This window comes from Eucyclogobius newberryi, unplaced genomic scaffold, assembly GCF_026437365.1.
Source record: "Eucyclogobius newberryi isolate DKJ021-1_F unplaced genomic scaffold, fEucNew1.0.hap1 SCAF_4, whole genome shotgun sequence".
Taxonomy (NCBI): domain Eukaryota; kingdom Metazoa; phylum Chordata; class Actinopteri; order Gobiiformes; family Gobiidae; genus Eucyclogobius; species Eucyclogobius newberryi.
Genome location: NW_027316056.1, coordinates 162,090 through 188,160, shown reverse-complemented (window position 1 = coordinate 188,160; position 26,071 = coordinate 162,090).

Sequence of the window (26,071 nt, the reverse complement as noted above, 5' to 3'; positions counted from 1 at the left end):
CCTCCGCCGAGCACCCCCTGGAACCCCTGGAGCCCCCGGAGCAGCTCCAGAGCCACCCCCCACTCTCCCCAGACTCTGCCCGGGGAAGGGACACTCTGGCCGGGCATGGCCTCCGCCTACCACCCCCTGGAACCCCCGGAGGCCCTCCAGAGCCACCCCCCACTCTCCCCAGACTCTGCCCGGGGAAGGGACACTCTGGCCGGGCATGGCCTCCGCCGAGCACCCCCTGGAACCCCCGGAGCCCCTCCAGGGCCACCCCCCACTCCTCCAGACTCACCCCGGGGAAGGGACACTCTGGCTGGGCATGGCCTCCGCCGAGCACCCCCTGGAGCCCCCGGAGCACCCCCAGAGCCACCCCCCACTCTCCCCAGACTCTGCCCGGGGAAGGGCCACTCTGGCTGGGCATGGCCTCCACCAAGCACCCCCTGGAGCCCCCGGAGCACCTCCAGAGCCACCCCCCACTCCTTCAGACTCACCCCGGGGAAGGGACACTCTGGCTGGGCATGGCCTCCGCCGAGCACCCCCTGGAACCCCTGGAGCCCCTCCAGGGCCACCCCCCACTCCTCCAGACTCACCCCGGGGAAGGTCCACTCTGGCTGGGCATGGCCTCCGCTGACCACCCCCTGGAACCCCTGAAGCCCCCGGAGCAGCTCCAGAGCCACCCCCCACTCTCCCCGGACTCTGCCCGGGGAAGGGCCACTCTGGCCGGGCATGGCCTCCGCTGAGCACCCCCTGGAACCCCTGGAGCCCCCGGAGCACCTCCAGAGCCACCCCCCACTCTCCCCAGACTCACCCCGGGGAAGGGACACTCTGGCCGGGCATGGCCCCCGCTGAGCACCCCCTGGAGCCCCCGGAGCACCTCCAGAGCCACCCCCCACTCTCCCCAGACTATGCCCGGGGAAGGGCCACTATGGCTGGGCATGGCCTCCACTGAGCACCCCCTGGAGCCCCCGGAGCACCTCCAGAGCCACCCCCCACTCTCCCCAGACTATGCCCGGGGAAGGGCCACTCTGGCTGGGCATGGCCTCCGCCGAGCACCCCCTGGAACCCCTGGAGCCCCTCCAGAGCCACCCCCCACTCCTCCAGACTCACCCCGGGGAAGGGCCACTCTGGCTGGGCATGGCCTCCACTGAGCACCCCCTGGAACCCCCGGAGCACCTCCAGAGCCACCCCCCACTCTCCCCAGACTCTGCCCGGGGAAGGGACACTCTGGCCGGGCATGGCCTCCGCCGAGCACCCCCTGGAACCCCCCGGAGCACCTCCAGAGCCACCCCCCCACTCCTCCAGACTCACCCCGGGGAAGGGACACTCTGGCTGGGCATGGCCTCCACCAAGCACCCCCTGGAGCCCCCGGAGCACCTCCAGAGCCACCCCCCACTCCTCCAGACTCACCCCGGGGACGGGACACTCTGGCTGGGCATGGCCTCCACTGAGCACCCCCTGGAACCCCTGGAGCCCCGGGAGAACCTCCAGAGCCACCCCCCACTCTCCCCAGACTCTGCCCGGGGAAGGGCCACTCTGGCTGGGCATGGCCTCCGCCGAGCACCCCCTGGAACCCCCGGAGGCCCTCCAGAGCCACCCCCCACTCTCCCCAGACTCACCCCGGGGAAGGGCCACTCTGGCTGGGCATGGTGTCCACCAAGCACCCCCTGGAGCCCCCGGAGCACCTCCAGAGCCACCCCCCACTCCTCCAGACTCACCCCGGGGAAGGGACACTCTGGCTGGGCATGGCCTCCGCCGAGCACCCCCTGGAGCCCCCGGAGCACCCCCAGAGCCACCCCCCACTCTCCCCAGACTCACCCCGGGGAAGGGACACTCTGGCTGGGCATGGCCTCCACTGAGCACCCCCTGGAACCCCTGGAGCCCCGGGAGCACCTCCAGAGCCACCCCCCACTCTCCCCAGACTCTGCCCGGGGAAGGGCCACTCTGGCTGGGCATGGCCTCCGCCGAGCACCCCCTGGAACCCCCGGAGCACCTCCAGAGCCACCCCCCACTCCTCCAGACTCACCCCCGGGGAAGGGCAACTCTGGCTGGGCATGGCCCCCACTGAGCACCCCCTGGAACCCCTGGAGCCCCTGGAGCACCTCCAGGGCCACCCCCCCACTCCACCAGACTCAGCCCCGACCCGGGCACACTCTTCCCCGGGTCCTGGGCTCCGGGACTCCGGGGATGACCACCGGGGACCAGGCTCTCCCTCCGAACCCGGGGACCCACCCTTAAGCACCCCCTCGCGGGCTAAACCCCTTAGGGGCAGCCGCCTGGAAGCCCGTGCCCTTGGTACTCTGACATGGAAGCCCGTGCCCTTGGTACTCTTAACCACACTTTGACATTTTTCGAGTATAGTGTACTATTTCGGTTTTTACTCTAAGTCCCTCAGGGGTATAGTGTACTATACTATGATGGTCAGATCACCTCCAGGCCCCAGGGGAGTGCTTTTCTGGGGTCAAACAGTGCACTGATGATGGGGGATTATTTCATTTTGCTCATTTTGGTGTTTTTTCACATTTTAACCCATTTTCACCCCTTTTGCTCACAACTTCGTACTACGGCCCGGAAAAACGACAGAGTCGATGGGTATAGTGTACTATTGCCGAAAAATGACAGAGTCTTTTCGGGTATAGTGTACTATTTCGGTTTTTACTCTAAGTCCCTCAGGGGCATATGGTGCTATACTCTGATGGTCAGATCACCTCCAGGCCCCAGGGGAGTGCTTTTCTGGGGTCAAACAGTGCACTGATGATGGGGGATTATTTCATTTTGCTCATTTTGGTGTTTTTTCACATTTTAACCCATTTTCACCCATTTTGCTCACCCCGCACTCTGCCGCATATGAGGCCGGGGAAGGGCCACTCTGGCTGAGCATGGCCTCCGCTGAGCACCCCCTGGAGCCCCTGGAGCCCCCGGAGACCCTCCAGAGCCACCCCCCACTCCTCCAGACTCACCCCGGGGAAGGGACACTCTGGCTGGGCATGGCCTCCGCCGAGCAGCCCCTGGAGCCCCCGGAGACCCTCCAGAGCCACCCCCCACTCTCCCCAGACTCACCCCGGGGAAGGTCCACTCTGGCTGGGCATGGCCTCCGCCGAGCACCCCCTGGAGCCCCCGGAGCACCCCCAGAGCCACCCCCCCACTCTCCCCAGACTCTGCCCGGGGAAGGGCCACTCTGGCTGGGCATGGCCTCCACCAAGCACCCCCTGGAGCCCCCCGGAGCCCCTCCAGAGCCACCCCCCACTCTCCCCAGACTCTGCCCGGGGAAGGGACACTCTGGCCGGGCATGGCCTCCGCCGAGCACCCCCTGGAACCCCTGGAGCCCCCGGAGCAGCTCCAGAGCCACCCCCCACTCTCCCCAGACTCTGCCCGGGGAAGGGACACTCTGGCCGGGCATGGCCTCCGCCTACCACCCCCTGGAACCCCCGGAGGCCCTCCAGAGCCACCCCCCACTCTCCCCAGACTCTGCCCGGGGAAGGGACACTCTGGCCGGGCATGGCCTCCGCCGAGCACCCCCTGGAACCCCCGGAGCCCCTCCAGGGCCACCCCCCACTCCTCCAGACTCACCCCGGGGAAGGGACACTCTGGCTGGGCATGGCCTCCGCCGAGCACCCCCTGGAGCCCCCGGAGCACCCCCAGAGCCACCCCCCACTCTCCCCAGACTCTGCCCGGGGAAGGGCCACTCTGGCTGGGCATGGCCTCCACCAAGCACCCCCTGGAGCCCCCGGAGCACCTCCAGAGCCACCCCCCACTCCTTCAGACTCACCCCGGGGAAGGGACACTCTGGCTGGGCATGGCCTCCGCCGAGCACCCCCTGGAACCCCTGGAGCCCCTCCAGGGCCACCCCCCACTCCTCCAGACTCACCCCGGGGAAGGTCCACTCTGGCTGGGCATGGCCTCCGCTGACCACCCCCTGGAACCCCTGAAGCCCCCGGAGCAGCTCCAGAGCCACCCCCCACTCTCCCCAGACTCTGCCCGGGGAAGGGCCACTCTGGCCGGGCATGGCCTCCGCTGAGCACCCCCTGGAACCCCTGGAGCCCCCGGAGCACCTCCAGAGCCACCCCCCACTCTCCCCAGACTCACCCCGGGGAAGGGACACTCTGGCCGGGCATGGCCCCCGCTGAGCACCCCCTGGAGCCCCCGGAGCACCTCCAGAGCCACCCCCCACTCTCCCCAGACTATGCCCGGGGAAGGGCCACTCTGGCTGGGCATGGCCTCCACTGAGCACCCCCTGGAGCCCCCGGAGCACCTCCAGAGCCACCCCCCACTCTCCCCAGACTATGCCCGGGGAAGGGCCACTCTGGCTGGGCATGGCCTCCGCCGAGCACCCCCTGGAACCCCTGGAGCCCCTCCAGAGCCACCCCCCACTCCTCCAGACTCACCCCGGGGAAGGGCCACTCTGGCTGGGCATGGCCTCCACTGAGCACCCCCTGGAACCCCCGGAGCACCTCCAGAGCCACCCCCCACTCTCCCCAGACTCTGCCCGGGGAAGGGACACTCTGGCCGGGCATGGCCTCCGCCGAGCACCCCCTGGAACCCCCCGGAGCACCTCCAGAGCCACCCCCCCACTCCTCCAGACTCACCCCGGGGAAGGGACACTCTGGCTGGGCATGGCCTCCACCAAGCACCCCCTGGAGCCCCCGGAGCACCTCCAGAGCCACCCCCCACTCCTCCAGACTCACCCCGGGGACGGGACACTCTGGCTGGGCATGGCCTCCACTGAGCACCCCCTGGAACCCCTGGAGCCCCGGGAGAACCTCCAGAGCCACCCCCCACTCTCCCCAGACTCACCCCGGGGAAGGGCCACTCTGGCTGGGCATGGTCTCCACCAAGCACCCCCTGGAGCCCCCGGAGCACCTCCAGAGCCACCCCCCACTCCTCCAGACTCACCCCGGGGAAGGGACACTCTGGCTGGGCATGGCCTCCGCCGAGCACCCCCTGGAGCCCCCGGAGCACCCCCAGAGCCACCCCCCACTCTCCCCAGACTCACCCCGGGGAAGGGACACTCTGGCTGGGCATGGCCTCCACTGAGCACCCCCTGGAACCCCTGGAGCCCCGGGAGCACCTCCAGAGCCACCCCCCACTCTCCCCAGACTCTGCCCGGGGAAGGGCCACTCTGGCTGGGCATGGCCTCCGCCGAGCACCCCCTGGAACCCCCGGAGCACCTCCAGAGCCACCCCCCACTCCTCCAGACTCACCCCCGGGGAAGGGCAACTCTGGCTGGGCATGGCCCCCACTGAGCACCCCCTGGAACCCCTGGAGCCCCTGGAGCACCTCCAGGGCCACCCCCCCACTCCACCAGACTCAGCCCCGACCCGGGCACACTCTTCCCCGGGTCCTGGGCTCCGGGACTCCGGGGATGACCACCGGGGACCAGGCTCTCCCTCCGAACCCGGGGACCCACCCTTAAGCACCCCCTCGCGGGCTAAACCCCTTAGGGGCAGCCGCCTGGAAGCCCGTGCCCTTGGTACTCTGACATGGAAGCTCGTGCCCTTGGTACTCTTAACCACATTTTGACATTTTTCGAGTATAGTGTACTATTTCGGTTTTTACTCTAAGTCCCTCAGGGGTATAGTGTACTATACTATGATGGTCAGATCACCTCCAGGCCCCAGGGGAGTGCTTTTCTGGGGTCAAACAGTGCACTGATGATGGGGGATTATTTCATTTTGCTCATTTTGGTGTTTTTTCACATATTAACCCATTTTCACCCCTTTTGCTCACAACTTCGTACTACGGCCCGGAAAAACGACAGAGTCGATGGGTATAGTGTACTATTGCCGAAAAATGACAGAGTCTTTTCGGGTATAGTGTACTATTTCGGTTTTTACTCTAAGTCCCTCAGGGGCATATGGTGCTATACTCTGATGGTCAGATCACCTCCAGGCCCCAGGGGAGTGCTTTTCTGGGGTCAAACAGTGCACTGATGATGGGGGATTATTTCATTTTGCTCATTTTGGTGTTTTTTCACATTTTAACCCATTTTCACCCATTTTGCTCACCCCGCACTCTGCCGCATATGAGGCCGGGGAAGGGCCACTCTGGCTGAGCATGGCCTCCGCTGAGCACCCCCTGGAGCCCCTGGAGCCCCCGGAGACCCTCCAGAGCCACCCCCCACTCCTCCAGACTCACCCCGGGGAAGGGACACTCTGGCTGGGCATGGCCTCCGCCGAGCAGCCCCTGGAGCCCCCGGAGACCCTCCAGAGCCACCCCCCACTCTCCCCAGACTCACCCCGGGGAAGGTCCACTCTGGCTGGGCATGGCCTCCGCCGAGCACCCCCTGGAGCCCCCGGAGCACCCCCAGAGCCACCCCCCCACTCTCCCCAGACTCTGCCCGGGGAAGGGCCACTCTGGCTGGGCATGGCCTCCACCAAGCACCCCCTGGAGCCCCCCGGAGCCCCTCCAGAGCCACCCCCCACTCTCCCCAGACTCTGCCCGGGGAAGGGACACTCTGGCCGGGCATGGCCTCCGCCGAGCACCCCCTGGAACCCCTGGAGCCCCCGGAGCAGCTCCAGAGCCACCCCCCACTCTCCCCAGACTCTGCCCGGGGAAGGGACACTCTGGCCGGGCATGGCCTCCGCCTACCACCCCCTGGAACCCCCGGAGGCCCTCCAGAGCCACCCCCCACTCTCCCCAGACTCTGCCCGGGGAAGGGACACTCTGGCCGGGCATGGCCTCCGCCGAGCACCCCCTGGAACCCCCGGAGCCCCTCCAGGGCCACCCCCCACTCCTCCAGACTCACCCCGGGGAAGGGACACTCTGGCTGGGCATGGCCTCTGCCGAGCACCCCCTGGAGCCCCCGGAGCACCCCCAGAGCCACCCCCCACTCTCCCCAGACTCTGCCCGGGGAAGGGCCACTCTGGCTGGGCATGGCCTCCACCAAGCACCCCCTGGAGCCCCCGGAGCACCTCCAGAGCCACCCCCCACTCCTTCAGACTCACCCCGGGGAAGGGACACTCTGGCTGGGCATGGCCTCCGCCGAGCACCCCCTGGAACCCCTGGAGCCCCTCCAGGGCCACCCCCCACTCCTCCAGACTCACCCCGGGGAAGGTCCACTCTGGCTGGGCATGGCCTCCGCTGACCACCCCCTGGAACCCCTGAAGCCCCCGGAGCAGCTCCAGAGCCACCCCCCACTCTCCCCAGACTCTGCCCGGGGAAGGGCCACTCTGGCCGGGCATGGCCTCCGCTGAGCACCCCCTGGAACCCCTGGAGCCCCCGGAGCACCTCCAGAGCCACCCCCCACTCTCCCCAGACTCACCCCGGGGAAGGGACACTCTGGCCGGGCATGGCCCCCGCTGAGCACCCCCTGGAGCCCCCGGATTACCTCCAGAGCCACCCCCCACTCTCCCCAGACTATGCCCGGGGAAGGGCCACTCTGGCTGGGCATGGCCTCCACTGAGCACCCCCTGGAGCCCCCGGAGCACCTCCAGAGCCACCCCCCACTCTCCCCAGACTATGCCCGGGGAAGGGCCACTCTGGCTGGGCATGGCCTCCGCCGAGCACCCCCTGGAACCCCTGGAGCCCCTCCAGAGCCACCCCCCACTCCTCCAGACTCACCCCGGGGAAGGGCCACTCTGGCTGGGCATGGCCTCCACTGAGCACCCCCTGGAACCCCCGGAGCACCTCCAGAGCCACCCCCCACTCTCCCCAGACTCTGCCCGGGGAAGGGACACTCTGGCCGGGCATGGCCTCCGCCGAGCACCCCCTGGAACCCCCCGGAGCACCTCCAGAGCCACCCCCCCACTCCTCCAGACTCACCCCGGGGAAGGGACACTCTGGCTGGGCATGGCCTCCACCAAGCACCCCCTGGAGCCCCCGGAGCACCTCCAGAGCCACCCCCCACTCCTCCAGACTCACCCCGGGGACGGGACACTCTGGCTGGGCATGGCCTCCACTGAGCACCCCCTGGAACCCCTGGAGCCCCGGGAGAACCTCCAGAGCCACCCCCCACTCTCCCCAGACTCTGCCCGGGGAAGGGCCACTCTGGCTGGGCATGGCCTCCGCCGAGCACCCCCTGGAACCCCCGGAGGCCCTCCAGAGCCACCCCCCACTCTCCCCAGACTCACCCCGGGGAAGGGCCACTCTGGCTGGGCATGGTCTCCACCAAGCACCCCCTGGAGCCCCCGGAGCACCTCCAGAGCCACCCCCCACTCCTCCAGACTCACCCCGGGGAAGGGACACTCTGGCTGGGCATGGCCTCCGCCGAGCACCCCCTGGAGCCCCCGGAGCACCCCCAGAGCCACCCCCCACTCTCCCCAGACTCACCCCGGGGAAGGGACACTCTGGCTGGGCATGGCCTCCACTGAGCACCCCCTGGAACCCCTGGAGTCCCTCGGGTATAGTGTACTATTGCCGAAAAACGACAGAGTCCCTCGGGTATAGTGTACTATTGCCGAAAAACGACAGAGTCCCTCGGGTATAGTGTACTATTGCCGAAAAACGACAGAGTCCCTCGGGTATAGTGTACTATTGCCGAAAAACGACAGAGTCCCTCGGGTATAGTGTACTAAAAACGACAGAGTCCCTCGGGTATAGTGTACTATTGGCTGGAAGCTCGGTTTTTTTTCTAAGTCCAGCAGGGGTATATGGTACTATATTCTGGTGGTCAGATCACCTCCAGGCCCCAGGGGAGTGCTTTTCTGGGGGCAAACTGTGCACTGATGATGGGGGATTATTTCATTTTGCTCATTTTGGTGTGTTTTCACATTTTAACCCATTTTCACCCCTTTTGCTCACATCTTCAAACTCGGGCCCTGATTACAAGTTCTGACCAAATGATGACAAACACGGTATTTATTATGTATTTTTTTCATTTTTTTTATTTTTCCAACTTATACATCCATCATTGGTGCCAGGCAGGTTGTGGAGAAAGCAGTGAAGAAAGGAGAGAGCCATCACAGAAAAGATGTCCATCCAGGGTCAAGGTACCCTGCACTTTTACATATCCAAATGACAGCATTTAAAGTTTTTTAGCGTATGGTATCTCTCGTTGCATGGAACCGCACAGAGGCCAACGCCACACTGACGGCACCTGTACTTTGTTTGCCGCCTGCCTTTGGTACGAGAGCGGTCAGAGCACACGGCGCAGTCTGGACGTCCCTCTGCTTGACAAAGCCAATGACGCTCTGTGAGTCTCTGTGGCATTTCACCCTCCGGTCTTGAGCGCCTTTCTTGTTTTTTGGAGTGATCAGCCAGTAATGCATCAATAATCTTCTGAATGTAAACCTTTAAAGGTTTGTGTGGGCCTGGAGTGGATTTGGTGTATATGATGTGTGAGTTGACAATACTTATGCTTATAATGGCATTGAATATGCGATGATACCATTTCCGGGACCTGTGTGGAAAGAGGTATGTCTTCATCCTCTGGTCAGCAGTGTCCACTCCACCCATGTAGGCGTTGTACTGGTCGACACATACAGGTCTTTTGATGTCACGGAAGCCAGTGTCATCTGTCTTGGATCGGATCCTCCTCTGAACACAATCATTTCCATGGACTGTGGACAACATGGTGAGACGTTTAGTATCGTGCCAAGCACAAGCCAGGAGTTTTCCCTTTCTGCAAAAAACTGGGTCATCTCCTTTTTTCAGCTGTAAGACACTTTTACCAAGGCATTTTGGCATCCCCAACCTGGTAATCCTTACCGTCCCACACAGTCCAGTTTCCAAATCTGCTAATTCATTTGCAATTACAGGCGAGGTATAGTAACTGTCCATGTAAATCTCGTGTCCTTTGCCCGTAAAGGGAGAAACCAACTCACGGACAACTGCGTGTGTTGCACTGATGTTGCTTGCATTATTTTTGTACTGTCCAGTGTGCATTGACCAGCGCAAAACATACCCTGAACAGCTTTCACTCAGGGCATACACTCTATAGCCATATTTGTCAGGTTTATTCGGAGAGTAACATTTTAGTGAAGATCTCCCCTTGAAAGCTATTGTCATTTCATCTAAAGAAAGCTCCTTGATTGGACTGTAAACTGCTGCAAATTTGGGAATAATCAAATCTATTATTGGGCGGACTTTGAACAGTTTATCGTGCCCGGGCTCGCCTGTTCTCACATAATCATTATTGTTGACAAAATGAAAGAACGAAAGAATGATTTCAAATCTGTTTCTTGACATTACATTTCCAAATCCAGGCGTTTGTGTAAGCCAAAATGTTCCCCAGTAATCCTCGATTTCAGGTTTCTCAACAAGGCCCATGGAGAGATGCAAAGCGAAGAAAGCTTTCATTTCGGTGACTGATACATCATACCACTCAAGAAATCTTGAATGTGGCTTCAGAATCATAGGTGCCATACACTGATGTGCATATCTATTTGTCTCATCAGTAATGAAAGTCCAAAACTGATCGGTCAGAAAGAGTGACAGAATATCAAATGGATTAGCATCCGTCAGATCCATCTCTCCTGTGTAGCCAACTGGGTCTTCAAAAGGTTTGATCCATGCCTCAAATACCTCGACCTCTCTCAGCATGTCCCAGCTCTCATCCACCGGGCAAGTTTTACTGCAGCCACTGGTTCCACTGGTTCCTCGCCTCCGTCTGTCCTTTGCACCTGTCCGTTGTTTCGAAGTCCCTTCATCTCCACTTGGAAATCCATCGTCACTCTCGGGGAGATAATACCCTTCAGAGTCAGAATCTGCTGTAAATTGCATGCCACGTGTACTTCCTCCAGCCATTTTTTTCCTTACCGGATCTGGCTAATAAAGGGAAGTTGCACCGAACCGACCAATGACTGAAGTGATTCATTTTCTACTATTATTTCATTAATTTCCTTGTACGGTAAAGTTGCATTTCTGCGACTTTGGCGCTTAAAGGGTTAGAATACAGAGTTTTTGGTTTCAATACCTTATCATCTGCTGCCATCTTCTGTATTTTTTGTAAATAAAGGTGGACAAAAATAAATAAATATTTGACAAACGCCAAGCCTAGCCCCAAGCCCCAAGGACTGATAACCCTTTAGGCGCCAGAGATTATGGATGAAATAAATGTATAAATAAAAAACTTCCTGAGATACAGAGAACTGAAGCCGGGGCACAGCTCTGGGTCGGCAGTGCCCCTGGAGGCCCGTAGAAGCTCCACACTCCAGTTGATTCTTGGATAAAAGGGCACCCAGCCGGTCTCGAACTCGCGTGAGGCGGAGCAGGGATCATCCACCCCGCACACGGCCAGACTTTGCCCGGCCAGGGAGCACCTTCTGCGGGTCGGAGGCTCCGGGTCGGAGCCCCTGGAGCCTGGAGCCCTCACCGGGCCCCGAACTCGGCTGCCGGAGGCAGTGCAGTGCCTCATGGATAAAAGGGCACCCAGCCGGTCTCGAACTCGCGTGAGGCAGAGCAGGGATCATCCACCCCGCACACGGCCAGACTGTGCCCGGCCAGGGAGCACCTTCTGCGGGTCGGAGGCTCCGGGTCGGAGCCCCTGGAGCCTGGAGCCCTCACCGGGCCCCGAACTCGGCTGCCGGAGGCAGTGCAGTGCCTCATGGATAAAAGGGCACCCAGCCGGTCTCGAACTCGCGTGAGGCGGAGCAGGGATCATCCACCCCGCACACGGCCAGACTTTGCCCGGCCAGGGAGCACCTTCTGCGGGTCGGAGGCTCCGGGTCGGAGCCCCTGGAGCCTGGAGCCCTCACCGGGCCCCGAACTCGGCTGCCGGAGGCAGTGCAGTGCCTCATGGATAAAAGGGCACCCAGCCGGTCTCGAACTCGCGTGAGGCGGAGCATGGATCATCCACCCCGCACACGGCCAGACTTTGCCAGGCCAGGGAGCACCTTCTGCGGGTCGGAGGCTCCGGGTCGGAGCCCCTGGAGCCTGGAGCCCTCACCGGGCCCCGAACTCGGCTGCCGGAGGCAGTGCAGTGCCTCATGGATAAAAGGGCACCCAGCCGGTCTCGAACTCGCGTGAGGCGGAGCATGGATCATCCACCCCGCACACGGCCAGACTTTGCCAGGCCAGGGAGCACCTTCTGCGGGTCGGAGACTCCGGGTCGGAGCCCCTGGAGCCTGGAGCCCTCACCGGGCCCCGAACTCGGCTGCCGGAGGCAGTGCAGTGCCTCATGGATAAAAGGGCACCCAGCCGGTCTCGAACTCGCGTGAGGCGGAGCAGGGATCATCCACCCCGCACACGGCCAGACTTTGCCCGGCCAGGGAGCACCTTCTGCGGGTCGGAGGCTCCGGGTCGGAGCCCCTGGAGCCTGGAGCCCTCACCGGGCCCCGAACTCGGCTGCCGGAGGCAGTGCAGTGCCTCATGGATAAAAGGGCACCCAGCCGGTCTCGAACTCGCGTGAGACGGAGCAGGGATCATCCACCCCGCACACGGCCAGACTTTGCCCGGCCAGGGAGCACCTTCTGCGGGTCGGAGGCTCCGGGTCGGAGCCCCTGGAGCCTGGAGCCCTCACCGGGCCCCGAACTCGGCTGCCGGAGGCAGTGCAGTGCCTCATGGATAAAAGGGCACCCAGCCGGTCTCGAACTCGCGTGAGGCGGAGCAGGGATCATCCACCCCGCACACGACCAGACTTTGCCCGGGGAAGGGCCACTCTGGCTGGGCATGGCCCCCACTGAGCACCCCCTGGAACCCCTGGAGCCCCCGGAGCACCTCCAGAGCCACCCCCCACTCCTCCAGACTCTGCCCGGGGAAGGGCCACTCTGGCTGGGCATGGCCTCCACTGAGCACCCCCTGGAGCCCCCGGAGCACCTCCAGAGCCACCCCCCACTCTCCCCAGACTATGCCCGGGGAATGGCCACTCTGGCTGGGCATGGCCTCCGCCGAGCACCCCCTGGAACCCCTGGAGCTCCTCCAGAGCCACCCCCCACTCCTCCAGACTCACCCCGGGGAAGGGCCACTCTGGCTGGGCATGGCCTCCACTGAGCACCCCCTGGAGCCCCCGGAGCACCTCCAGAGCCACCCCCCACTCTCCCCAGACTATGCCCGGGGAAGGGCCACTCTGGCTGGGCATGGCCTCCACTGAGCACCCCCTGGAGCCCCCGGAGCACCTCCAGAGCCACCCCCCACTCCTCCAGACTCACCCCGGGGAAGGGACACTCTGGCTGGGCATGGCCTCCGCTGAGCACCCCCTGGAGCCCCCGGAGCACCTCCAGAGCCACCCCCCACTCCTCCAGACTCACCCCGGGGAAGGGACACTCTGGCTGGGCATGGCCTCCGCCGAGCACCCCCTGGAGCCCCCGGAGCACCCCCAGAGCCACCCCCCACTCTCCCCAGACTCACCCCGGGGAAGGGACACTCTGGCTGGGCATGGCCTCCACTGAGCACCCCCTGGAACCCCTGGAGCCCCGGGAGCACCTCCAGAGCCACCCCCCACTCTCCCCAGACTCTGCCCGGGGAAGGGCCACTCTGGCTGGGCATGGCCTCCGCCGAGCACCCCCTGGAACCCCCGGAGCACCTCCAGAGCCACCCCCCACTCCTCCAGACTCACCCCCGGGGAAGGGCAACTCTGGCTGGGCATGGCCCCCACTGAGCACCCCCTGGAACCCCTGGAGCCCCTGGAGCACCTCCAGGGCCACCCCCCCACTCCACCAGACTCAGCCCCGACCCGGGCACACTCTTCCCCGGGTCCTGGGTCCGGGGATGACCACCGGGGACCAGGCTCTCCCTCCGAACCCGGGGACCCACCCTTAAGCACCCCCTCGCGGGCTAAACCCCTTAGGGGCAGCCGCCTGGAAGCCCGTGCCCTTGGTACTCTGACATGGAAGCCCGTGCCCTTGGTACTCTTAACCACACTTTGACATTTTTCGAGTATAGTGTACTATTTCGGTTTTTACTCTAAGTCCCTCAGGGGTATAGTGTACTATACTATGATGGTCAGATCACCTCCAGGCCCCAGGGGAGTGCTTTTCTGGGGTCAAACAGTGCACTGATGATGGGGGATTATTTCATTTTGCTCATTTTGGTGTTTTTTCACATTTTAACCCATTTTCACCCCTTTTGCTCACAACTTCGTACTACGGCCCGGAAAAACGACAGAGTCGATGGGTATAGTGTACTATTGCCGAAAAATGACAGAGTCTTTTCGGGTATAGTGTACTATTTCGGTTTTTACTCTAAGTCCCTCAGGGGCATATGGTGCTATACTCTGATGGTCAGATCACCTCCAGGCCCCAGGGGAGTGCTTTTCTGGGGTCAAACAGTGCACTGATGATGGGGGATTATTTCATTTTGCTCATTTTGGTGTTTTTTCACATTTTAACCCATTTTCACCCATTTTGCTCACCCCGCACTCTGCCGCATATGAGGCCGGGAAAGGGCCACTCTGGCTGAGCATGGCCTCCGCTGAGCACCCCCTGGAGCCCCTGGAGCCCCCGGAGACCCTCCAGAGCCACCCCCCACTCCTCCAGACTCACCCCGGGGAAGGGACACTCTGGCTGGGCATGGCCTCCGCCGAGCAGCCCCTGGAGCCCCCGGAGACCCTCCAGAGCCACCCCCCACTCTCCCCAGACTCACCCCGGGGAAGGTCCACTCTGGCTGGGCATGGCCTCCGCCGAGCACCCCCTGGAGCCCCCGGAGCACCCCCAGAGCCACCCCCCCACTCTCCCCAGACTCTGCCCGGGGAAGGGCCACTCTGGCTGGGCATGGCCTCCACCAAGCACCCCCTGGAGCCCCCCGGAGCCCCTCCAGAGCCACCCCCCACTCTCCCCAGACTCTGCCCGGGGAAGGGACACTCTGGCCGGGCATGGCCTCCGCCGAGCACCCCCTGGAACCCCTGGAGCCCCCGGAGCAGCTCCAGAGCCACCCCCCACTCTCCCCAGACTCTGCCCGGGGAAGGGACACTCTGGCCGGGCATGGCCTCCGCCTACCACCCCCTGGAACCCCCGGAGGCCCTCCAGAGCCACCCCCCACTCTCCCCAGACTCTGCCCGGGGAAGGGACACTCTGGCCGGGCATGGCCTCCGCCGAGCACCCCCTGGAACCCCCGGAGCCCCTCCAGGGCCACCCCCCACTCCTCCAGACTCACCCCGGGGAAGGGACACTCTGGCTGGGCATGGCCTCCGCCGAGCACCCCCTGGAGCCCCCGGAGCACCCCCAGAGCCACCCCCCACTCTCCCCAGACTCTGCCCGGGGAAGGGCCACTCTGGCTGGGCATGGCCTCCACCAAGCACCCCCTGGAGCCCCCGGAGCACCTCCAGAGCCACCCCCCACTCCTTCAGACTCACCCCGGGGAAGGGACACTCTGGCTGGGCATGGCCTCCGCCGAGCACCCCCTGGAACCCCTGAAGCCCCCGGAGCAGCTCCAGAGCCACCCCCCACTCTCCCCAGACTCTGCCCGGGGAAGGGCCACTCTGGCCGGGCATGGCCTCCGCTGAGCACCCCCTGGAACCCCTGGAGCCCCCGGAGCACCTCCAGAGCCACCCCCCACTCTCCCCAGACTCACCCCGGGGAAGGGACACTCTGGCCGGGCATGGCCCCCGCTGAGCACCCCCTGGAGCCCCCGGATTACCTCCAGAGCCACCCCCCACTCTCCCCAGACTATGCCCGGGGAAGGGCCACTCTGGCTGGGCATGGCCTCCACTGAGCACCCCCTGGAGCCCCCGGAGCACCTCCAGAGCCACCCCCCACTCTCCCCAGACTATGCCCGGGGAAGGGCCACTCTGGCTGGGCATGGCCTCCGCCGAGCACCCCCTGGAACCCCTGGAGCCCCTCCAGAGCCACCCCCCACTCCTCCAGACTCACCCCGGGGAAGGGCCACTCTGGCTGGGCATGGCCTCCACTGAGCACCCCCTGGAACCCCCGGAGCACCTCCAGAGCCACCCCCCACTCTCCCCAGACTCTGCCCGGGGAAGGGACACTCTGGCCGGGCATGGCCTCCGCCGAGCACCCCCTGGAACCCCCCGGAGCACCTCCAGAGCCACCCCCCCACTCCTCCAGACTCACCCCGGGGAAGGGACACTCTGGCTGGGCATGGCCTCCACCAAGCACCCCCTGGAGCCCCCGGAGCACCTCCAGAGCCACCCCCCACTCCTCCAGACTCACCCCGGGGACGGGACACTCTGGCTGGGCATGGCCTCCACTGAGCACCCCCTGGAACCCCTGGAGCCCCGGGAGAACCTCCAGAGCCACCCCCCACTCTCCCCAGACTCTGCCCGGGGAAGGGCCACTCTGGCTGGGCATGGCCTCCGCCGAGCACCCCCTGGAACCCCCGGAGGCCCTCCAGAGCCACCCCCCACTCTCCCCAGACTCACCCCGGGGAAGGGCCACTCTGGCTGGGCATGGTCTCCACCAAGCATTCCCTGGAGCCCCCGGAGCACCTCCAGAGCCACCCCCCACTCCTCCAGACTCACCCCGGGGAAGGGACACTCTGGCTGGGCATGGCCTCCGCCGAGCACCCCCTGGAGCCCCCGGAGCACCCCCAGAGCCACCCCCCACTCTCCCCAGACTCACCCCGGGGAAGGGACACTCTGGCTGGGCATGGCCTCCACTGAGCACCCCCTGGAACCCCTGGAGCCCCGGGAGCACCTCCAGAGCCACCCCCCACTCTCCCCAGACTCTGCCCGGGGAAGGGCCACTCTGGCTGGGCATGGCCTCCGCCGAGCACCCCCTGGAACCCCCGGAGCACCTCCAGAGCCACCCCCCACTCCTCCAGACTCACCCCCGGGGAAGGGCAACTCTGGCTGGGCATGGCCCCCACTGAGCACCCCCTGGAACCCCTGGAGCCCCTGGAGCACCTCCAGGGCCACCCCCCCACTCCACCAGACTCAGCCCCGACCCGGGCACACTCTTCCCCGGGTCCTGGGCTCCGGGACTCCGGGGATGACCACCGGGGACCAGGCTCTCCCTCCGAACCCGGGGACCCACCCTTAAGCACCCCCTCGCGGGCTAAACCCCTTAGGGGCAGCCGCCTGGAAGCCCGTGCCCTTGGTACTCTGACATGGAAGCCCGTGCCCTTGGTACTCTTAACCACACTTTGACATTTTTCGAGTATAGTGTACTATTTCGGTTTTTACTCTAAGTCCCTCAGGGGCATATGGTGCTATACTCTGATGGTCAGATCACCTCCAGGCCCCAGGGGAGTGCTTTTCTGGGGTCAAACAGTGCACTGATGATGGGGGATTATTTCATTTTGCTCATTTTGGTGTTTTTTCACATTTTAACCCATTTTCACCCATTTTGCTCACCCCGCACTCTGCCGCATATGAGGCCGGGGAAGGGCCACTCTGGCTGAGCATGGCCTCCGCTGAGCACCCCCTGGAGCCCCTGGAGCCCCCGGAGACCCTCCAGAGCCACCCCCCACTCCTCCAGACTCACCCCGGGGAAGGGACACTCTGGCTGGGCATGGCCTCCGCCGAGCAGCCCCTGGAGCCCCCGGAGACCCTCCAGAGCCACCCCCCACTCTCCCCAGACTCACCCCGGGGAAGGTCCACTCTGGCTGGGCATGGCCTCCGCCGAGCACCCCCTGGAGCCCCCGGAGCACCCCCAGAGCCACCCCCCCACTCTCCCCAGACTCTGCCCGGGGAAGGGCCACTCTGGCTGGGCATGGCCTCCACCAAGCACCCCCTGGAGCCCCCCGGAGCCCCTCCAGAGCCACCCCCCACTCTCCCCAGACTCTGCCCGGGGAAGGGACACTCTGGCCGGGCATGGCCTCCGCCGAGCACCCCCTGGAACCCCTGGAGCCCCCGGAGCAGCTCCAGAGCCACCCCCCACTCTCCCCAGACTCTGCCCGGGGAAGGGACACTCTGGCCGGGCATGGCCTCCGCCTACCACCCCCTGGAACCCCCGGAGGCCCTCCAGAGCCACCCCCCACTCTCCCCAGACTCTGCCCGGGGAAGGGACACTCTGGCCGGGCATGGCCTCCGCCGAGCACCCCCTGGAACCCCCGGAGCCCCTCCAGGGCCACCCCCCACTCCTCCAGACTCACCCCGGGGAAGGGACACTCTGGCTGGGCATGGCCTCCGCCGAGCACCCCCTGGAGCCCCCGGAGCACCCCCAGAGCCACCCCCCACTCTCCCCAGACTCTGCCCGGGGAAGGGCCACTCTGGCTGGGCATGGCCTCCACCAAGCACCCCCTGGAGCCCCCGGAGCACCTCCAGAGCCACCCCCCACTCCTTCAGACTCACCCCGGGGAAGGGACACTCTGGCTGGGCATGGCCTCCGCCGAGCACCCCCTGGAACCCCTGAAGCCCCCGGAGCAGCTCCAGAGCCACCCCCCACTCTCCCCAGACTCTGCCCGGGGAAGGGCCACTCTGGCCGGGCATGGCCTCCGCTGAGCACCCCCTGGAACCCCTGGAGCCCCCGGAGCACCTCCAGAGCCACCCCCCACTCTCCCCAGACTCACCCCGGGGAAGGGACACTCTGGCCGGGCATGGCCCCCGCTGAGCACCCCCTGGAGCCCCCGGATTACCTCCAGAGCCACCCCCCACTCTCCCCAGACTATGCCCGGGGAAGGGCCACTCTGGCTGGGCATGGCCTCCACTGAGCACCCCCTGGAGCCCCCGGAGCACCTCCAGAGCCACCCCCCACTCTCCCCAGACTATGCCCGGGGAAGGGCCACTCTGGCTGGGCATGGCCTCCGCCGAGCACCCCCTGGAACCCCTGGAGCCCCTCCAGAGCCACCCCCCACTCCTCCAGACTCACCCCGGGGAAGGGCCACTCTGGCTGGGCATGGCCTCCACTGAGCACCCCCTGGAACCCCCGGAGCACCTCCAGAGCCACCCCCCACTCTCCCCAGACTCTGCCCGGGGAAGGGACACTCTGGCCGGGCATGGCCTCCGCCGAGCACCCCCTGGAACCCCCCGGAGCACCTCCAGAGCCACCCCCCCACTCCTCCAGACTCACCCCGGGGAAGGGACACTCTGGCTGGGCATGGCCTCCACCAAGCACCCCCTGGAGCCCCCGGAGCACCTCCAGAGCCACCCCCCACTCCTCCAGACTCACCCCGGGGACGGGACACTCTGGCTGGGCATGGCCTCCACTGAGCACCCCCTGGAACCCCTGGAGCCCCGGGAGAACCTCCAGAGCCACCCCCCACTCTCCCCAGACTCTGCCCGGGGAAGGGCCACTCTGGCTGGGCATGGCCTCCGCCGAGCACCCCCTGGAACCCCCGGAGGCCCTCCAGAGCCACCCCCCACTCTCCCCAGACTCACCCCGGGGAAGGGCCACTCTGGCTGGGCATGGTCTCCACCAAGCACCCCCTGGAGCCCCCGGAGCACCTCCAGAGCCACCCCCCACTCCTCCAGACTCACCCCGGGGAAGGGACACTCTGGCTGGGCATGGCCTCCGCCGAGCACCCCCTGGAGCCCCCGGAGCACCCCCAGAGCCACCCCCCACTCTCCCCAGACTCACCCCGGGGAAGGGACACTCTGGCTGGGCATGGCCTCCACTGAGCACCCCCTGGAACCCCTGGAGTCCCTCGGGTATAGTGTACTATTGCCGAAAAACGACAGAGTCCCTCGGGTATAGTGTACTATTGCCGAAAAACGACAGAGTCCCTCGGGTATAGTGTACTATTGCCGAAAAACGACAGAGTCCCTCGGGTATAGTGTACTATTGCCGAAAAACGACAGAGTCCCTCGGGTATAGTGTACTAAAAACGACAGAGTCCCTCGGGTATAGTGTACTATTGCCGAAAAACGACAGAGTCCCTCGGGTATAGTGTACTATTGGCTGGAAGCTCGGTTTTTTTTCTAAGTCCAGCAGGGGTATATGGTACTATATTCTGGTGGTCAGATCACCTCCAGGCCCCAGGGGAGTGCTTTTCTGGGGGCAAACTGTGCACTGATGATGGGGGATTATTTCATTTTGCTCATTTTGGTGTGTTTTCACATTTTAACCCATTTTCACCCCTTTTGCTCACATCTTCAAACTCGGGCCCTGATTACAAGTTCTGACCAAATGATGACAAACACGGTATTTATTATGTATTTTTTTCATTTTTTTTATTTTTCCAACTTATACATCCATCATTGGTGCCAGGCAGGTTGTGGAGAAAGCAGTGAAGAAAGGAGAGAGCCATCACAGAAAAGATGTCCATCCAGGGTCAAGGTACCCTGCACTTTTACATATCCAAATGACAGCATTTAAAGTTTTTTAGCGTATGGTATCTCTCGTTGCATGGAACCGCACAGAGGCCAACGCCACACTGACGGCACCTGTACTTTGTTTGCCGCCTGCCTTTGGTACGAGAGCGGTCAGAGCACACGGCGCAGTCTGGACGTCCCTCTGCTTGACAAAGCCAATGACGCTCTGTGAGTCTCTGTGGCATTTCACCCTCCGGTCTTGAGCGCCTTTCTTGTTTTTTGGAGTGATCAGCCAGTAATGCATCAATAATCTTCTGAATGTAAACCTTTAAAGGTTTGTGTGGGCCTGGAGTGGATTTGGTGTATATGATGTGTGAGTTGACAATACTTATGCTTATAATGGCATTGAATATGCGATGATACCATTTCCGGGACCTGTGTGGAAAGAGGTATGTCTTCATCCTCTGGTCAGCAGTGTCCACTCCACCCATGTAGGCGTTGTACTGGTCGACACATACAGGTCTTTTGATGTCACGGAAGCCAGTGTCATCTGTCTTGGATCGGATCCTCCTCTGAACACAATCATTTCCATGGACTGTGGACAACATGGTGAGACGTTTAGTATCGTGCCAAGCACAAGCCAGGAGTTTTCCCTTTCTGCAAAAAACTGGGTCATCTCCTTTTTTCAGCTGTAAGACACTTTTACCAAGGCATTTTGGCATCCCCAACCTGGTAATCCTTACCGTCCCACACAGTCCAGTTTCCAAATCTGCTAATTCATTTGCAATTACAGGCGAGGTATAGTAACTGTCCATGTAAATCTCGTGTCCTTTGCCCGTAAAGGGAGAAACCAACTCACGGACAACTGCGTGTGTTGCACTGATGTTGCTTGCATTATTTTTGTACTGTCCAGTGTGCATTGACCAGCGCAAAACATACCCTGAACAGCTTTCACTCAGGGCATACACTCTATAGCCATATTTGTCAGGTTTATTCGGAGAGTAACATTTTAGTGAAGATCTCCCCTTGAAAGCTATTGTCATTTCATCTAAAGAAAGCTCCTTGATTGGACTGTAAACTGCTGCAAATTTGGGAATAATCAAATCTATTATTGGGCGGACTTTGAACAGTTTATCGTGCCCGGGCTCGCCTGTTCTCACATAATCATTATTGTTGACAAAATGAAAGAACGAAAGAATGATTTCAAATCTGTTTCTTGACATTACATTTCCAAATCCAGGCGTTTGTGTAAGCCAAAATGTTCCCCAGTAATCCTCGATTTCAGGTTTCTCAACAAGGCCCATGGAGAGATGCAAAGCGAAGAAAGCTTTCATTTCGGTGACTGATACATCATACCACTCAAGAAATCTTGAATGTGGCTTCAGAATCATAGGTGCCATACACTGATGTGCATATCTATTTGTCTCATCAGTAATGAAAGTCCAAAACTGATCGGTCAGAAAGAGTGACAGAATATCAAATGGATTAGCATCCGTCAGATCCATCTCTCCTGTGTAGCCAACTGGGTCTTCAAAAGGTTTGATCCATGCCTCAAATACCTCGACCTCTCTCAGCATGTCCCAGCTCTCATCCACCGGGCAAGTTTTACTGCAGCCACTGGTTCCACTGGTTCCTCGCCTCCGTCTGTCCTTTGCACCTGTCCGTTGTTTCGAAGTCCCTTCATCTCCACTTGGAAATCCATCGTCACTCTCGGGGAGATAATACCCTTCAGAGTCAGAATCTGCTGTAAATTGCATGCCACGTGTACTTCCTCCAGCCATTTTTTTCCTTACCGGATCTGGCTAATAAAGGGAAGTTGCACCGAACCGACCAATGACTGAAGTGATTCATTTTCTACTATTATTTCATTAATTTCCTTGTACGGTAAAGTTGCATTTCTGCGACTTTGGCGCTTAAAGGGTTAGAATACAGAGTTTTTGGTTTCAATACCTTATCATCTGCTGCCATCTTCTGTATTTTTTGTAAATAAAGGTGGACAAAAATAAATAAATATTTGACAAACGCCAAGCCTAGCCCCAAGCCCCAAGGACTGATAACCCTTTAGGCGCCAGAGATTATGGATGAAATAAATGTATAAATAAAAAACTTCCTGAGATACAGAGAACTGAAGCCGGGGCACAGCTCTGGGTCGGCAGTGCCCCTGGAGGCCCGTAGAAGCTCCACACTCCAGTTGATTCTTGGATAAAAGGGCACCCAGCCGGTCTCGAACTCGCGTGAGGCGGAGCAGGGATCATCCACCCCGCACACGGCCAGACTTTGCCCGGCCAGGGAGCACCTTCTGCGGGTCGGAGGCTCCGGGTCGGAGCCCCTGGAGCCTGGAGCCCTCACCGGGCCCCGAACTCGGCTGCCGGAGGCAGTGCAGTGCCTCATGGATAAAAGGGCACCCAGCCGGTCTCGAACTCGCGTGAGGCAGAGCAGGGATCATCCACCCCGCACACGGCCAGACTGTGCCCGGCCAGGGAGCACCTTCTGCGGGTCGGAGGCTCCGGGTCGGAGCCCCTGGAGCCTGGAGCCCTCACCGGGCCCCGAACTCGGCTGCCGGAGGCAGTGCAGTGCCTCATGGATAAAAGGGCACCCAGCCGGTCTCGAACTCGCGTGAGGCGGAGCAGGGATCATCCACCCCGCACACGGCCAGACTTTGCCCGGCCAGGGAGCACCTTCTGCGGGTCGGAGGCTCCGGGTCGGAGCCCCTGGAGCCTGGAGCCCTCACCGGGCCCCGAACTCGGCTGCCGGAGGCAGTGCAGTGCCTCATGGATAAAAGGGCACCCAGCCGGTCTCGAACTCGCGTGAGGCGGAGCATGGATCATCCACCCCGCACACGGCCAGACTTTGCCAGGCCAGGGAGCACCTTCTGCGGGTCGGAGGCTCCGGGTCGGAGCCCCTGGAGCCTGGAGCCCTCACCGGGCCCCGAACTCGGCTGCCGGAGGCAGTGCAGTGCCTCATGGATAAAAGGGCACCCAGCCGGTCTCGAACTCGCGTGAGGCGGAGCATGGATCATCCACCCCGCACACGGCCAGACTTTGCCAGGCCAGGGAGCACCTTCTGCGGGTCGGAGACTCCGGGTCGGAGCCCCTGGAGCCTGGAGCCCTCACCGGGCCCCGAACTCGGCTGCCGGAGGCAGTGCAGTGCCTCATGGATAAAAGGGCACCCAGCCGGTCTCGAACTCGCGTGAGGCGGAGCAGGGATCATCCACCCCGCACACGGCCAGACTTTGCCCGGCCAGGGAGCACCTTCTGCGGGTCGGAGGCTCCGGGTCGGAGCCCCTGGAGCCTGGAGCCCTCACCGGGCCCCGAACTCGGCTGCCGGAGGCAGTGCAGTGCCTCATGGATAAAAGGGCACCCAGCCGGTCTCGAACTCGCGTGAGACGGAGCAGGGATCATCCACCCCGCACACGGCCAGACTTTGCCCGGCCAGGGAGCACCTTCTGCGGGTCGGAGGCTCCGGGTCGGAGCCCCTGGAGCCTGGAGCCCTCACCGGGCCCCGAACTCGGCTGCCGGAGGCAGTGCAGTGCCTCATGGATAAAAGGGCACCCAGCCGGTCTCGAACTCGCGTGAGGCGGAGCAGGGATCATCCACCCCGCACACGACCAGACTTTGCCCGGGGAAGGGCCACTCTGGCTGGGCATGGCCCCCACTGAGCACCCCCTGGAACCCCTGGAGCCCCCGGAGCACCTCCAGAGCCACCCCCCACTCCTCCAGACTCTGCCCGGGGAAGGGCCACTCTGGCTGGGCATGGCCTCCACTGAGCACCCCCTGGAGCCCCCGGAGCACCTCCAGAGCCACCCCCCACTCTCCCCAGACTATGCCCGGGGAATGGCCACTCTGGCTGGGCATGGCCTCCGCCGAGCACCCCCTGGAACCCCTGGAGCTCCTCCAGAGCCACCCCCCACTCCTCCAGACTCACCCCGGGGAAGGGCCACTCTGGCTGGGCATGGCCTCCACTGAGCACCCCCTGGAGCCCCCGGAGCACCTCCAGAGCCACCCCCCACTCTCCCCAGACTATGCCCGGGGAAGGGCCACTCTGGCTGGGCATGGCCTCCACTGAGCACCCCCTGGAGCCCCCGGAGCACCTCCAGAGCCACCCCCCACTCCTCCAGACTCACCCCGGGGAAGGGACACTCTGGCTGGGCATGGCCTCCGCTGAGCACCCCCTGGAGCCCCCGGAGCACCTCCAGAGCCACCCCCCACTCCTCCAGACTCACCCCGGGGAAGGGACACTCTGGCTGGGCATGGCCTCCGCCGAGCACCCCCTGGAGCCCCCGGAGCACCCCCAGAGCCACCCCCCACTCTCCCCAGACTCACCCCGGGGAAGGGACACTCTGGCTGGGCATGGCCTCCACTGAGCACCCCCTGGAACCCCTGGAGCCCCGGGAGCACCTCCAGAGCCACCCCCCACTCTCCCCAGACTCTGCCCGGGGAAGGGCCACTCTGGCTGGGCATGGCCTCCGCCGAGCACCCCCTGGAACCCCCGGAGCACCTCCAGAGCCACCCCCCACTCCTCCAGACTCACCCCCGGGGAAGGGCAACTCTGGCTGGGCATGGCCCCCACTGAGCACCCCCTGGAACCCCTGGAGCCCCTGGAGCACCTCCAGGGCCACCCCCCCACTCCACCAGACTCAGCCCCGACCCGGGCACACTCTTCCCCGGGTCCTGGGTCCGGGGATGACCACCGGGGACCAGGCTCTCCCTCCGAACCCGGGGACCCACCCTTAAGCACCCCCTCGCGGGCTAAACCCCTTAGGGGCAGCCGCCTGGAAGCCCGTGCCCTTGGTACTCTGACATGGAAGCCCGTGCCCTTGGTACTCTTAACCACACTTTGACATTTTTCGAGTATAGTGTACTATTTCGGTTTTTACTCTAAGTCCCTCAGGGGTATAGTGTACTATACTATGATGGTCAGATCACCTCCAGGCCCCAGGGGAGTGCTTTTCTGGGGTCAAACAGTGCACTGATGATGGGGGATTATTTCATTTTGCTCATTTTGGTGTTTTTTCACATTTTAACCCATTTTCACCCCTTTTGCTCACAACTTCGTACTACGGCCCGGAAAAACGACAGAGTCGATGGGTATAGTGTACTATTGCCGAAAAATGACAGAGTCTTTTCGGGTATAGTGTACTATTTCGGTTTTTACTCTAAGTCCCTCAGGGGCATATGGTGCTATACTCTGATGGTCAGATCACCTCCAGGCCCCAGGGGAGTGCTTTTCTGGGGTCAAACAGTGCACTGATGATGGGGGATTATTTCATTTTGCTCATTTTGGTGTTTTTTCACATTTTAACCCATTTTCACCCATTTTGCTCACCCCGCACTCTGCCGCATATGAGGCCGGGAAAGGGCCACTCTGGCTGAGCATGGCCTCCGCTGAGCACCCCCTGGAGCCCCTGGAGCCCCCGGAGACCCTCCAGAGCCACCCCCCACTCCTCCAGACTCACCCCGGGGAAGGGACACTCTGGCTGGGCATGGCCTCCGCCGAGCAGCCCCTGGAGCCCCCGGAGACCCTCCAGAGCCACCCCCCACTCTCCCCAGACTCACCCCGGGGAAGGTCCACTCTGGCTGGGCATGGCCTCCGCCGAGCACCCCCTGGAGCCCCCGGAGCACCCCCAGAGCCACCCCCCCACTCTCCCCAGACTCTGCCCGGGGAAGGGCCACTCTGGCTGGGCATGGCCTCCACCAAGCACCCCCTGGAGCCCCCCGGAGCCCCTCCAGAGCCACCCCCCACTCTCCCCAGACTCTGCCCGGGGAAGGGACACTCTGGCCGGGCATGGCCTCCGCCGAGCACCCCCTGGAACCCCTGGAGCCCCCGGAGCAGCTCCAGAGCCACCCCCCACTCTCCCCAGACTCTGCCCGGGGAAGGGACACTCTGGCCGGGCATGGCCTCCGCCTACCACCCCCTGGAACCCCCGGAGGCCCTCCAGAGCCACCCCCCACTCTCCCCAGACTCTGCCCGGGGAAGGGACACTCTGGCCGGGCATGGCCTCCGCCGAGCACCCCCTGGAACCCCCGGAGCCCCTCCAGGGCCACCCCCCACTCCTCCAGACTCACCCCGGGGAAGGGACACTCTGGCTGGGCATGGCCTCCGCCGAGCACCCCCTGGAGCCCCCGG